This window comes from Sus scrofa, chromosome 2, assembly GCF_054392235.1.
Source record: "Sus scrofa isolate SSC_HxYL_T2T_F1_AM1 chromosome 2, Sscrofa_HxYL_maternal_Yorkshire_Landrace_v2.0, whole genome shotgun sequence".
Classification (NCBI taxonomy): domain Eukaryota; kingdom Metazoa; phylum Chordata; class Mammalia; order Artiodactyla; family Suidae; genus Sus; species Sus scrofa.
This window is the reverse complement of record NC_139384.1, coordinates 84,307,657-84,323,093: the sequence shown is the minus strand read 5'-3', so window position 1 is coordinate 84,323,093 and position 15,437 is coordinate 84,307,657. Positions and strand designations below refer to the sequence as shown.

General features: G+C 48.2%; 1 protein-coding gene and 1 pseudogene across 9 annotated transcripts in view; one reads left to right on the top strand and one right to left on the bottom strand.

Annotated features, from left to right (window-relative positions):
- Positions 1-15,437, top strand: part of KDM4B (lysine demethylase 4B) — a 143,491-nt gene that overhangs the window by 14,265 nt on the left and 113,789 nt on the right. The gene's annotated exons all lie outside the window — the stretch shown is intronic.
- Positions 7,602-7,756, bottom strand: LOC146405524 (large ribosomal subunit protein eL39-like; annotated as a pseudogene).

Sequence of the window (15,437 nt, the reverse complement as noted above, 5' to 3'; positions counted from 1 at the left end):
GAGAGCCCTGTAGCCTGTTCCACATGCCTCGTCTGGGGTCCTCCTCCTGCAACTTGGGTTTTTCTGGGAGCCACCTGCGTAAGGACTGTGGTTCTGGGGTGAGCAGTGCCCCAGGCTCTCGCTAGGGCCCTGGTAGGACTTTGTAGAGTGGAGTTTGTAGATCTCTGGGAAGAAGGACTGGGTTTGGTATCCTTGGTGTAGCTGCTGAGACACAGGGGGACCGAGAGCTGCTGCCTTGGGTTCCAGCACTTGCTCCTGAGGCTCCAGGTCTCTTCGTGTACATTAATTTGGCCTTCAGCCAAAAGAAGACCAGAAGGAGTTCCCTGTAGGCTCAGTGGGTTAAGGATCTGGTGTTGTCACTACTGTGGTTCGGGTCACTGTTGTGGTGCAGGTTTGACCCTTGGCCTGGGAACTTACAATGTGGCCAAAAACAAACAAACAAAAAACAAAAGAAGGCCTGAAAACTTTGAATTGGCTAAGCTGCATCAACAGTTTTCCTAACAGACGTCCTAGAGAGATATTGTAAAAAAAATAATTTCTCTTCCTGGCATAAAAATCAGCAGTTACAGCGATGCCAAACCAAGACAGTGTAGTCCCTAGGGAGCATCTGATGAGTGTGTGTGTCCATTGTGGAATTTGTGAGGGTCTCTGTATGTTCCTGGGGTTCAGTGGTTGGCTTGGGGGTGACAGGACATTCTCCTGACCCTGGGAGGCTGATGGGGTAGTTGTGGAGGCAACGACCCCCATGTGGGACTGGCGATGTGGCCCTGGGACCGACAGGCCCTAGTCCTGTCACACAGGCTGGGCGTCTGGGAGGCTGGGACCTCAGTGTGGTCAGGATGGTCAAGGGCAAGAGCGTGGGGGTTGCTGAGTGACCTGACCCCACCCCACACACTGGGCAGGGGTGAAAGACTCAACCCCGCACTCCCCTTCCTCTGCCTGTAGTGTTGGCTGAGAACCTTCATCTCCCTGGCCTGTGGTTTCACCTGAGCCTTGCTGGGCTTGGGGTGCAGCCTGCAAACTCAAATCAGGGCTGTGGAGATGGCCTGGCATGAGTGGGTTTCTCAGGAAACCGCTGGAACCGTTGGCTCTTTGCCTCAGAGGAATCTGCATTTAAGATCTCCTCCCTGGGCACAGAGCAGCCCCATGGCCCTTGCCTGGGGTAGAGAACACCTGGCTGGTGTCCCCTCACTGCTGACGTCACACCCTGAAGCTCACCCCCTTGCGGCTCTCTCAGGGGAGGCCAGCAGGGGGAGGTAGTGATGGCCTCTGTGGGACGATCAGAGATGGATCTGATGGCAGAACCTGGGGAGTGGTGCTCCCTTCACGGGATAGACAGTGAAGGCCTCTCCCAGGTGACGTTTGGGCAAAGGTCTGAATGATGTGCTGAACCAAGCAGCTCTGGGATAAGAAGCTTCACAGGGACGAACAAAGAGTATGTGCAAAGGTCCTGGGGCAGAAATGAGCTTGTCCTGTTTGAGGATCAGAAGACAACCAGTGTGGCTGGAGCATGATGAGCTAGGAGGAGAGCAGAGGTTCACAGAGGCCAGACTGAGTGACTCTGCCACTTGGGCCACAGTGAGGCACTGGACCCCATTAAAGGCAGAAGCCTTGGGAGGCAGTGATGGTATCTGAGACTTATGTGTTTTAAAGGACTCCTGTGAAGGCTGTTGGGAGGGAAAACAGGGAGAGGACACCAGCGGGCATCAGTTGAGCCATGACAGTGGCTCAGAAGGTGGTCTGGGCTGGGCCCGAGGACGACCAGACTTGGGGTGGATTTTGGAGGCAGACCTGCTGGGCCTCACAAGTGGATTGGATGGGAGGGAGATAGGAACCTGACTCCCAGGTTGGAACAGGGGGTTTCAAACCCCAGCTTCATCATTCCTCTCCAACTGTGTGACCTTGGGCAAGTCACTTAACCTCTCTGGGCCACCTCCTCTTGAGCTGTGATAAGGTGACACAGGCTAACTGAGAAGATTGCTGTGAGTGGAAGTGAGTTCATATGCCTGGAACAAGGGCACAGTTCCCTGTGAATGGTCATGTTGTGGTTCGGGTGCCTGAGGAGGGACCATGTCCCGCTGGTTGGGTCAGCCAGTCTTCCTGTCCTTTATTGTTCTCCATTTTTAATCCTCTTGTTTGGAATGAATTGAGATCCCTATGATGGAGCAGACCATTTCCACCCAGAAACAGGACTTTGAAATGGGGAACCTCTTGCAGAGCCCAGGGCCCCCGAGGATTTGTGCAGATCCCCTCTCTATGAGCAGCTTGGGGTTTCCGCACTGGGAAGAGGGCTGGGGGCAGGTCAGTCCTGGTGAGAGTCGTTTCTTTGGCTGAAGGAGGAAGTAGGGTTCTGTGTGGAAGCCTGGGATCCTGGTGCCAGGCAGGGCACAGTGTGGAGATCATGCCTGCCAGGCAGATCTCAAATGCTGGTGATGTTTTTGTTTGTTTCGGCTTTTTAGGTCTGCACCCGAGGCATATGGAAATTCCCGGGCTAGGGGTCCAATCAGATCTACAGCTTCTGGCCTGCGCCACAGCCACAGCAATGTAGCATCTGAGCCGTATCTGCCACCTACACTGCAGCTCTTGGCAATGCTGGATTCTTAACCCACTGAGTGAGGCCAGGGATCAAACCTGCATCCTCAAGGATACTAGTTGGATTTGTTTCCTCTGAGTCACAGTGGGAACTCCATCAAATGCTGTTTTTAATACTGTCATTCTTCAAAGTGGGGTTTGCACAGTCCTGTGTCTTTTTATGATCTGTGTTATGAAAACTCTGGAGCAGCCGTGGTCTCCTCTCTGGCCTTTGTTTCAGGGAGGATATCAAACGAGATAGCATGCGGTCCTGGTGATGGAACTTTCTGAAGGATATTTGTAAATTTAGATGGGGAAGGCACTTGTTAGTGACTGTCGTTGTGCTGGTTCCCTTTGTTTTCTTTTTTAAACCTTTTATTAGGGAAAATTCAAACATATACACAGGTGGACAGAATAGGATAAAGAACCTTATGTATTCATCACTCAGCCCCAAACCATCAACCTATATGGCAATTTGCCCTTTTGCCCATGATGAAATATCCCCCATATTGCTTTTTAAAAATTTTTATTATTATTATTATTTTTGGCCGTTGTCTCCGGCACGTGAAAGTTCCTGGGCCAGGGATCAAACTTGCACCACAACATCAACCCAAGCCACAGCAGTGACAATGCCAGATCCTTAACCTGCTGTGTCACCAGGGAACTCCTGAGCTTGTTTTATTTTTTAATTATTTATTTATTTATTGGTCTTTTTGCTATTTCTTTGGGCCTCTCCTGCGGCATATGGAGGTTCCCAGGCTAGGGGTCGAATTGGAGCTGTAGCCACTGGCCTATGCCAGAGCCACAGCAATGTGGGATCCGAGCCGCTTCTGCAACCTACACCACAGCTCACGGCAACGCTGGATTGTCAACCCACTGAGCAAGGGCAGGGATTGAACCCGCAACCTCATGGTTCCTAGTCGGATTCGTTAACCACTGCGCCAGACGGGAATTCCTGAAGCTTGTTTTATAGCTTAATATGTGGTCTATCCTGGAGAGTGTTCTATGTGCATTGAGCAGAAAGGGTGTTTTGCTGCCATTAGATGGGTTTATCTATAGATGTCTGTTGCCTTGTAGTGTTGTTCAAGTCTTCTGTTTTTTTGTTGATCTTCTGCCTTGTTCTATCCATTACTGAAAGTGGGACCTTGCTGCCTCCAACTATTGTTGAATTGTTTATTTTCCTCTTCATTTCTGGCAGTTTGTGCTTCATGTATTTTGGGCTCTGTTATTAGGTACATATAAGTTTATAGTTGCTATATCTTCCTGATGGATCGGCCCTTTTGTCAGTATAAAATGGCCGTCTTTGGAGTTCCCGTTGTGACTCAGCAGTAACGAACCTGACCAGTATCCATGAGGACTCAGGTTTGATCCCTGGCCTTGCTCAGTGGGTTAAGGATCCAGTGTTGCCTTGAGCTGTGGTGTAGGTCACAGACTCGGCTTGGATCTGGCATTGCTGTGGCTGTGGTGTAGGCTGGCAGCTGCAGCTCCAATTTGAGCCCTAGCTCAAATAGTTCCTTCCATAGGCCACAGGTGTGGCCCTAAAAAGCAAAAAAAAAAAAAAAAAAAAAAAAAAAAAAAAAAGGCACCATCTTTATCTCTACTAACACTTTTATTTTATTAAAAAAACTTTTTATTTAATTTTTTTTCTTTTTTGATTGTCCCACAGCATGTGGTGTTCCTGGGCCAGGAGTCAGATCTGAGGCACAGCTGCGATCTACACCACAGCAAGCCCAGATCCTTTAACCTTCTGTGCTGGGCTGGGGCAAACCTGCATCCTTGTGCTGCAGAGATGCCGCTGATCCTAGCTGTGCCACAGTGGGCACTTTTATTTTAAAGTGTATTTGGTGTGATATTAGTATAGCCACTCCTGCTTTCTTATGGTTGCTTCTTGCACGTTATACCCTTTCCCATGCTTTTATTTTCTACCCTTTTATTTTCAGCCTACTTACATTTTTGAATCTTAAGAGTGGACCGCATACAGTAGAATCTTTTTTCTTCCTCCAGTCTGGTAACCTGTCTTTTTTTTCTTTTGGCTTTGGCTTTGGCATGCAGTGATGTGATATGGGATCTCGGTTGCTAGGCCAGGAATTGAACCTGGGCCACAGGGGTGAAAGCACTGAGTTCTAACCCTTAGACCATCAGGGAACTCTTCAGATAATCTGTGTCTTCTGATTGGATTGTTTAATCTATTCACAATTAACTCATTATTGATATAGTTGGATTCATGTCTGCCATTTTCCTTTATTTCATCCGACGTCTTTTGCTCCCCTCGTCCTCCTCTAGTGCTTGCTTTCTTTTGCAGTAAGTGAATATTTTCTAGTGTAATGTGTAAGTTCCTTTAATGGGCAGTTCCTGTCATGGCTCAGTGGTTAAGAACCCAACTAGTATTCATGAAGATGCAGGTTCGATCCCTGGCTTCGCTTAGTGGATTAGGGATCCGGCATTGCCGTGAGCTGTGGTGTAGGTGGCAGATGCTGCTTGGATCCTGCGTTGCTGTGGCTGTGATGTAGGCCAGTAGCTACAGCTTTGATTCGACCCCTGGCCTGGGAACCTCCATATGCTGTGGGTGCAACCCTAAAAAGACCAAAAAAAAAGTTCCTTTAATGATTTTTTTTCATTATATTTTTGGAAGTCTATTCTTAGTGGTTGCTCTAGGTCTTATATACATCTTAACTTATCAGAATCTACTTTTGATTCCTAGCATTATTTGAAGCAAGTCTATATGGATTCCATTTGAATGGTGATTAATCAGGATTAAACTCCTTTGATTCATTAAGTGGCTTAGGTGGCTTGGGTTTTTCAAGGATGCTGATGCATCTGTTTGCCTGAATGGTGCCCTTCTTTTGTTTCTTCCTCTTCACATTCTGTGAAATGAAGGTTTCAAAGGACCCATAATAACCAAAAGTATTTGTGAAGCTCTGCCTTTCCCGGATCAGGCTTGGGAAGGCCCTGCCTCCTGTGTCATCCCTCTCTTGGTGGTTTTGGCCTCTTTTCTTCTCCCTTGCCCTATCTAAGCTGACTGGCTTGAGGCCCTGATCCTGCCTCAGGATTCCAAATCTGGGTCAGTGTGTCATGCCCCCTTGGAGGCAGATCTTCGGGCCTCAAGGAGTCCTGGGTGCAAAGAAGTCCCAGGTCAGCCTCGGATCAGTGCGGAAGGCCAGCGGGACAGTTGATGCTGTGACTTGGTTGTTTACCGTGGGTCTTTCTGTGGGAGCCTAGGTGGGCAGCCTGAGGGATAGTGGTCAGGATGGCACCAGGCAGGGAGTTAGGGGCAGACAGAGTGGGCGCCTCTGGTCACCGACAGCGTGGGCAGCCACAGTGTTCCGGGTACATTTAGTTGAAACTTCAAAGCAGCATGGAGGCTTTTTTTTTTTTTTTTCCTTTTCCCACCTTACAATTTTAATCATTCCCTCTCTCTGTTTTTGGTGGTGACGTGCAGTGGCTTGTTGTGGGATCTCAGTTTCTAGACTAGAGACTGAACCCCAGGCTGTAGCATCGAAGTGCTGAGTCCTGTCCGCTAGACCACCAGGGAACTCCCAGCATTGAAATTTTGATCAGAACTTTGGGAGCTGCTCTTGCTTTATTTTCTGGCTTTTTTTTTTTTTTTTTTTTTTTTTTTTTTTTTTTAGTGGCAGCTTTCTTTTTTTTTCTTTCTTGGCCGCTGCATGGCATATGGAGTTCTCAGGCCAGGGATCAGATCTGAGCCACAGTTGAGACCTATGTCACAGCTGTGGCAACGCAGGATCCTTTAATCTGCTGTGCCAGGCAGGCCAGGGATCAAACCTGCGTCCTGATGGTGCAGAGGTGCCGTCTGTCCTGTTCACAGCAGGAACTCCAGTAGCAGCCTTATTATGTATAACTCACATACCATACAAGTCACCCTTTTCTTTTTTAAATTTATTGGGTTTTTTTTGTGGCCACTCCTGTGGCATGTGGAAGTTCCCGGGCTAGGGATTGAACCTGTGCCACAGTTGCAGCAGCCCTGGATCCTTAACCTGCTGCATGCACCACATGGGAGCTTCTAGCAAGTCACCCTTCTGAAGTGCACAGTTCAGTGTTATGAGTGTATTTACAGGGGTCACCACCATCGAATTCCAGAAGGAAACTCCATACCTGTTAAATAGTCACTCCCATTTCCCAGCCCTGGACAGCCAAGAATCCACTCTTTGTCTCTGTGGATCTGCCTGTTCTGGATGTTTTATATAAATGGAATCACACGCTGTGTGGCCTTTTGTGTCTGGCTTCTCTCCCTGAGCATCGTGTTCTCAGAGAGGATCTGTGCTGTAGCCAGTGCTGGTGCTTCGTTCCGTTCTTTTTTACTTTTCTGGCTGCCCCGCAGCATATGGAGTTCCTGGGCCAGGGATTAGATCTGAGCCACAGTTGCGACCTACGTCTTGGCAATGCCGGATCCTTTAACCTGCTGGGCTGGGCCAGGATCAGACCTGTGTCCTGGTGCTGCCGAGGCACTGCCCATGGCCTTGCGCTACATCGGGAACTCTATGTTCTCCTCTTAACATGCACTTAGATTATCTGTGTTTTTTCTCTTTCAGCAACATTGCCACAAGCATCCTGGTGCTCTCCTTGAGGTGGACTTGTGCGAATGCGGTTGCTCGGAATGTGGGCTTCTTTTTTATTTTGAGGGTGTTGCTCAGTGGTCCACAGAAAGGTGGTCTGAATGGATGTCTCTGCCATCACACCGGCAGCAGCCCCAGCTTTTGTCCCTCCTCATCTGTCACCCCCTAGTCACTACGTTTTCGAATGGCTATTTCATAGCTATCATCCATGTGTTGAACTGGGGTGTGTGGTTTTTTTCTTGACTTATAACAGGGTTCCTTTTTTTTTTCCCCCTCAACAAGAAGCCTTTACATTTTTATTACTGAGGCAAGCACTATGCAGAAACACCAACACAAAGAGGACCCATTTCCTGACACATCAGACTGTGGCTGTGCTGTTTTCAGAGTGATATGGTAGGATGCAGGCGACCGCCGCACAGCATCAGTATCTGCGCCACCTCGCGTGCCGATCGCTCCTTATAGACCCAGTGTGGTTTTTCTCCAATGTCTTCTTTTCGCGGTGTACCTGATTTTATTACCGGTATTATTCAAATCCATTGGGGGCTGGGATGATCTTGCTTTTGTTTCTTGGCCAGGCATCGCTTGAGCCTCAGGGTCTTGTGAGAAGACATGGAGAGGACATGGCGAGGAGGTAATTCATCCGCAGATGGGGTGGCGGAGAAGAGAAGACTCTAACAGGGTTCCTTGACCTGAGCACTGTTGATATCTCTGAGCTGGATCCTTCTGGGCGAGGCCACCCCACCCCCGCCCCCTCGATGTGAGGAGCCCCTTCCCTCCCCCAGTCGTGACAACCACAGATATCCCCAGACATCGCCAAGTGTCCCCTCTGGTTGAGAACCAGTGCTTTATAATAACCCTTTCTATATATAGGGCTATTAGCATCTTTTGTTGTGTTACATCTCTTTCTCAGTTTCTCATTTATCTTTCAGCTTTATTTTTGGATGTGCTGTGACATAGAATATTTTAAAGTTTATTGTCAGATTTGTCATTTCCTTTAAAGCACCTGGTCTTGTGACCTGCCCAGAGAGGTCTTCCCTTCCCTAAGATCGTCCAGACTTTGGCCTGCTTCTTCCCTCTCTGCGCTTTTATGGCTGGAAGCACCGGGCGGAGACAGAGAGATGTGTGTTTTCCGTGTGGCTCCTTGCTGGTATGCACAGGCTGGTGAAGCTAGTGGTTAGGCCACTGATCTTGAGCTGGGCTTCCCTGTCGCTAGGTATGTGATCCCTGCTCTGTGCCTCAACTTGCCCGTCTGTGAAATGGGCCATGAGAACAGTACCTGCTTCCTAGGGCTTTAGGGCTGATGGGACATGCTGGGTGTTTAGAGCTGGGCTCACACACGGGTTACCTGTGCCCCCCATCATTGGCCTTTTTATCGTACTGGTCATCCCTGGTCCTTGTGCTAACTCTGAGGGATGCCCCAGGCGAGCTCTAGAAGGAGGATGCTGCTCAGGGCTGGTGAACCTGTCCAGTGTCCCCAGGGCGGTGGGTGAGGGGCAGGGTCCTCTCTGGGCTCAGAACGTGTATACACGAGCATCGCCTGGCCCCACCCGGCGCCTACCCAAACGCCCACAATTAATTACGAGGCACATTCGTAGAGGAATAGGAAGATTATTTTGTTAATGATTATGGTTTTAAAGGGTTAGTCATGGAACATCCAAGACCTATACACACGAGTAAAGAATGGACTGGTGTTTTGAGCGTCTGCCAAGACCGGCCTTCTGGCTGGGTGGGGAGCCTGCTGGGGTGCCCCTCCCAGGGCGTTGGCATCTGCCCCTCTCTGCGTGGTGGCAACTCCTTGCCCGGGCTGCGGGCCAGGGGGACAGGTGGACTTTGCCTAGGCTGCTTCCCTGACCCTCCAAGCCTAGTCAAGACATAGGTGGGCTGGCAGGCTCTGTTCTTGTCCATGGTGCTCCGAAAGCAGGTGCTGGCAGCCTCCTGGCTCCCTGGCCTTTCGCCCACGGGCTTCCTTTTATTTTTATCTTTGTAATCCAAGTGCTTCCTTTTTCTTTTTCTTTTTCTTTTTTGGGCTGCATCTATGGCATGCGGAAGTTCCGGGGCCAGGGATGGAACCTGCGCCACAGCAGTGACAGTGCCAGAACCTTAACCCACCGAGTCACCAGGGACATTCCTCTTTTTCTTTTTTCTTTTTTTTTTTTCTTATTTATTTATTTATTTTTTGCTTTTTGCTTTTTAAGCCTGCACTCGCGGCATATGGAGGTTCCCAGGCTAGGGGTCCAATTGGAGCCATAGCTACCGGCCTATACTGCAGCGACATCAGATCTGAGCCACGTCTGTGACCTACACCACAGCTCATGGCGACGCTGGATCCTTAACCCACCGAGTGAGGCCAGGGATCAAACCCGCAACCTCATGGTTCCTAGTCGGATTTGTTTCCGCTGCGCCATGACGGGAACTCCCTTTCTTTTTATTTTTTTGGCAATTTTTAAAATTTTATTTTTTAATAATGATTTTAATTTTTTCTATTATAGCTGGTTTACAGTGTTCTGTCAATTTTCTACTGTACAGCAAGGTGACCCAGTTACACATACATGTATGCTTTCTTTTTTCTTGCATTATCATGCTCCATCATAAGTGACTTGATATACTTCCCAGTGCTATACAGCAGGATCTCATTGCCTTATCCATTCCAAAGGCAATAGCTTGCATCTGTTAACCCCAAATTCCCCCTCCATCCCACTCCCTCCTCTTCCCCCTTGGCAACCACAAGTCTGTCCTCCATGTCGATGATTTTCTTTTCTGTGGAAAGGTTCATTTGTGCCGTATATTAGACTCCAGATATAAGTGATAGCATATGGTATTTGCCCCTCTCTTTCTTTTTAAATAAAAATTTTTGGGAGTTCCTGTTATGGCTCAGTGGAAACCAATCTGACTAGTATCCATGAGGACACAGGTTTGATCCCTGGCCTTGCTCAGTGGGTTAGGGATCTGGTGTTGCCGTGAGCTGTGGTGTAGGTTGCAGGTATAGCTCAGATCTGATGTTGCTGTGGCTGTGGCATAGGTTGGCAGCTACAGCTCCGACTGGACCCCTAGCCTGGGAACCTTCATATGCCGTGGGTGTGGCCTTAAAAAGATGTAATTTTGGCTTCACAGGAAAGTTGCCAGAGTGGCGCCAAGGATTCCTAAGCACCTTCTCACTCGGTTCCCCGGTTAACTTTCCACTCGACTTGCTTTATTCCCCTTTTCTCTGCACGTGTTTTCCTGACCTGTTCCAAAGGGGTGCCCCCCTCACCTCTAAAATCTTCAGTGGTCGTCTCTTCTGAGCAAGGGGTTTTCTTATCAAATTATCACAATCAGGAAGTTAATTCCCAAAATTCTCAGAGGAAAACCCAGGCTCACAGCTGGTGCTCAGTCCTCATGTTGCTTTCGTGTCTGTTAATCTGGGTCAGTTCCTGATCTGCCCTTGGAGCGCATGGCCTGGACACTGGAAGAGAGAGACCCACCTTCGTGTGCAATGTTGCACAGTGTGGGTTTGGCTGCTGGTCCTCACATGTCGGGCAGGAACCCCCCAGAAGCGATCTCAGGTCCTTCCCGGTGTATTGCACCTGGAGCCCGATTCTGGTGACGCCCGCCTAGCCCCCTTGGTTCAGGGGGTGTCTGCCAGGCTTCTCCACCCTGAAGTTACCGTGGTACCATTTGTAACTGCTAAGATTCTGGGCGGAGGTCCTCAGAGACCACGTCGGCACCCTGTTGCTATTCCAGCTGTTTGTTGGAGCAGCCATTGTCGATGGATCCGTGTCCAGCGGGGTTTGCCTAATCCCACCATTCCTTCTGCAGGTACTGGTTGCCTTTCTATTCTGAGGAAGAAACAGCTGTTTGTTTCTTGTTTGTTTATATCAGTGAGGATACACACATCCTTACCTGCTTTGGCAGATTGTATAATCCATTGCTCTTATTGTTTTTAGCCCATTGGTCCCAGGTTTATCCAGAGGTTCCTTATGTCCTTCTGGCCTGTCCCCGCCAGCCTCTGGGTGCTTCCCTACCTTTGGGTAGAGTGAGGTGCTCCAGGCCCGTCCTGTACTCTCCCACCCCAGCTCTGGGCTTGACCGCATCTGCAAGGAGCCCCTGGTTCTTGTGGGCAGCGCATTTAGAAACCAAGTTCTGAATGTTCGGTGTGCTCATTGCCGGGGGTTGGGGGGTGTCTTTGCTTCTGGGTCCTCCCTTCTGGGAAGGAGGTGTGTAAATAAATCCACATGTGCATACATTCCTGTGTCTGTGTGTACAGATGACACACAGACACCCACATCCATTCCTGTCCACATGTACACACTAGTGCCCATGCGTTCGCACTCATACCTCCACCTCCAGCCCCTCACTCGGTCTGCTTGCCGCCGTCCCCTTTCCTTTTCTGTGACTCCTGCTCTGTGTTGAGAACCCTGTGTACCCACCGTCTAAGAAGCCTCTGGAGTATATTAGTGTTTGTTTCATCTTTATCTCAAAGGCATATACTTGAAATATGGTTTGGTTTGTTTCTGTTTGTATTTCATTGTGGGTTTCCCTTCCCCCTCAACTCTCGTAGATTTCATTCATTCCCTCCTTCCTTCCGAATGTGGGACAACCACATGGCTCTGTTCCAGGGTGGAGAGTGCAGAAAGGTGTCTGGAGAGAAGTGTCATCACCCCACCCTACCCTCCCTCTTGCAGGGAACGATCTTGTTAGTTTCTGTCTCAGAGGAGCGGACATGTGTATTTCCTTTTATTTTTTTTACTTCTTTTTTTTTTTGAATTTTACTATGTTTATAGTTATACAGTGGTCATCTCAACCCAATTTTAAAACATTTCTGGCCCAAACTTCCAGTCCATCCTCGACTTTTTATTTTTAGATTTATTTTTCATTGAAGTATAATTGATTTACAGTGTTGTGTTACTTTCTGCATACAGCAAAGTAATCCAGTTAGACATATATATACAATCTTTTTCATGTTCTTTTTCCATTATGGTTTATTATAGGCTATTGAACATAGTTCCCTGTGCTGTACAGGAGGCTCTTGTTTATCCATCCTGTATCCAGTAGTTTGCATCCACTAATCCCAAACACCCAGTCCACCCCTCCCCTGTCTCTTCCCCCTTGGCAACTGCAAATCTGTTCTCTGTGTCTATGAGTCTATTCTATAGATAGGTTCATTTGTGCCACATTTTCAATTCCACACATAAGTGATATCATATGGTATTTGTCTGTCTCTTTCTTTCTTTCTTTTTTTTTTTTTTTTTTTCCCGTTCTAACAACCTTCTTTGGGACACCCTTGATCAAATCCCCTTTCAGAAGCCTAACACTTTCTTTCTTTCTTTCTTTCTTTTTTTTTTTTTTTTTTTTTTGTCTTTTTGCTATTTCTTTGGGCCGCTCCCGCGGCATATGGAGGTTCCCAGGCTAGGGGTCAAATCGGAGCTGCAGCCACTGGCCTACGCCAGAGCCACAGCAACGTGGGATCCGAGCCGCATCTGCAACCTACACCACAGCTCACGGCAACGCCAGATCGTTAACCCACTGAGCAAGGGCAGGGACCGAACCCGCAACCTCATGGTTCCTAGTCGGATTCGTTAACCACTGCGCCACGACGGGAACTCCTGTCTGTCTCTTTCTTTCTGATTTACTTCACCTCATATGATAATCTCTCGTTGTATCCATGTTGTTGCAAATGTCATTATTTTGTTCTTTTTTATGGCCAAGTAGTATTCCATTGTATGTGTGTACCAGTCTTCTTGATCCATTCATCTATTGATAGACATTTAAGGTGTTTCCACAGACGTGTGTACTGTCTTATATCCCCAGCTTTGTTACGGGAAAGTGACGTAGTGGGGATCACTCTTGCACTTTGCTCCTTTCACTGTGTAGCGTAACCTGGAAACTGCTTTATCTGGCCATAGAGATGTGTGCTCTCCTGCACAGCTGCATGGTGTCCACGGGGGGGCGCAGCACAGTTAACCTAGCCTCACCCCTGAATGGGGCTTGGGCTTGTCTCTTAACTGGTAAAGACACTGCTGCCGTGAATACCCTAGCGTAGAGGTATTCTTGGAAGAGTATCTTCAGGCTCAGTTATTAGAAGTGGGATCGCTGGGTTGAAAGATAAGTGCAAATGTGTTCTTTTAGCTTCTGCCATGTTCCCTCCCAGGAGGTGGAATCACTTTACTCACAGCAGCACCAAAAGGGCCTGGTCCCCGCAGCCTCACCAGCAGGGCATGCTGTTTTATTTAAAACATGCGGATCTGAGCGGTGAGCACTGGGGTCTCAGTGTAGTTTCAGGTGGCATGTCTGAAATTAGGAGTGAAGCTGAGCATCATTTAATGTGTCACAAGCCAGTTTTAGATCTTTCCTGTGAATAGTCCGTTTATGGTTTTTGCCCACTTTTTGGTTGGATTTTTGACCTTTCCGCTTCTAATTTTTAAAGCTTTTATGTGTCTTAGGAAAAAGAGCCCTTTGTAGCATGCATTACAAGTATTTCCTCTCAGTTTCCCTGTGCATTTTGACTTTTTTTTGGTGTTGAAAAATCTTTGGATATAGTCAGATTTATTTATCATTCCTTTTATTGCCTCTGGGGGTTGAGCCATAGTCGGAAAGCCATTGCCTCTATGAAGTTTCCTACATGTTTCCTGCCAGAGCTCAGGGTTCCTTGTGGCGAATAGTGGCAAATAGTCAGGTGAATGGACCTGACTTGACCCTTTCCTAAATGGTGACCCACCTGTCCCAGCCCCGCTGATTAAATTCGCCCTTACCCTGTGCTTTGAGATGCCACCCTCATCTCCCCCTCTCCCTGATCTACGGTCCCCCAGTCCTGGAGAAAGTCACCCTCCAAGACAAACACATGCACTCACCTTCTTTTGTAATGTGCTAAGTGTGTGCCATGTGCCCTGTGGAACTTGGCAGATTGCTTCCAGGCGTCTCAGGTTCTCTAGATCCAGCTGGAACCTTCTGGTCCCGGGGCTCTCTGGGAAGCCTGTTTCTTTAGCCCACCCCTGCTGCCAGCCTTTCGTGCTCCGGACCCTGCAGAGGCAGATCCTGCGGAAGAGTCAGGGTGGATGGGTGGGCCGTGTGTCTGGAAGGGGGCAGGTGCTTTTTAAAAAAGAGAAGATGTTGGCCACATTACCTTGGAAGAAGTCCTGGGTGGCCACTGGGAGCCGGCCATCAGGTTTGCCTTCCTTGCCCATGCGAGGCTCTTAGATGACAAGGCCCACGACAGCTGCTTTACTGTATGCCAGGGTCTCCTGGGGATGCTTCTGGCCATGGCCGGGTATGGTAACCTCCACTTCACAGATAAGGACACCGAGGCACAGATTAGGAACTTGCCCCAGGTCACACGGCTGGGCTGGGGCCTGTGCTGGTCCCCACAGCCCCACTGTGGCCTCCAGAGAATGGAGGAGGTCATGCCATGGGAAGCGTGATCACCAGAACTGTTTGTGAGGCTCTGCCACCCTAAACCCCTTGCTGGGGTTTAGCTTCTCTCTGCCGCTGTAACCTTGAGCATCTTCTCAGGTGCTTGTTGGCCACTTGTATATCTCCTTCAGGGAAATGTCCATTCAGATCCTTTCCCCATTTGTGAATTAGGTTATTTGTCTTTGTTGTTGAACTGTAAGAATTCTTTATGTATTCTGGATATAATTCCCTGTGCAAATATCTTCACCTGTCCTGTGGGTTGTCTTCACTTTCTTCATTATGTCCTTTAAAGCACAAAGTCACTTTATCTATTTTTCCTGTTTTGTTGTTTGTGCTTTTGGTGTCGTATCTAGAAACCATTGCTAATCCCAGGTTGCAAAGATTAATTCAGGTGTTTTCTTCTAAGAGTTTTAGAGTTTTAGCTCTAACGTTTAGATCTATGAGTCAGTTTTGAGTTAATGTCTATCTGTGGTGTGAGGTAGGGGTCTGGCCTCATTCTTTTGCATGTGGACAGCCAGTTTTCCCAGCACAGTTGGTGAAAAGACTGTTCTTTACCCATTGAACAGTGTCGGCGACCTCGTTGAAAACCAAATAACTTTATTTATTGACTGATACTGTAAGATCATTTTTAATTTTTCATTATTTTTTTTTCTCCTCCCACTTCTGATAGGGAGTTCCTGGGCTAGGGATCAGATCCAAGCTGTAGTTATGTTCCTTAACTCACTGTGCTGGGCTGGAGGTCTAACCATTGTCCCAGTGCTCCTAAGACACCATCAATCCTGTTGTGCCACAGTGGGAACTCCCAAGGTCATTTTTTAAATTAAAGTGTTGTTGATTTACAATATGTGCCAGTTTCTGCTGTTTAGCAGAGTGACTTAGTCATACACACACATATATATATATACT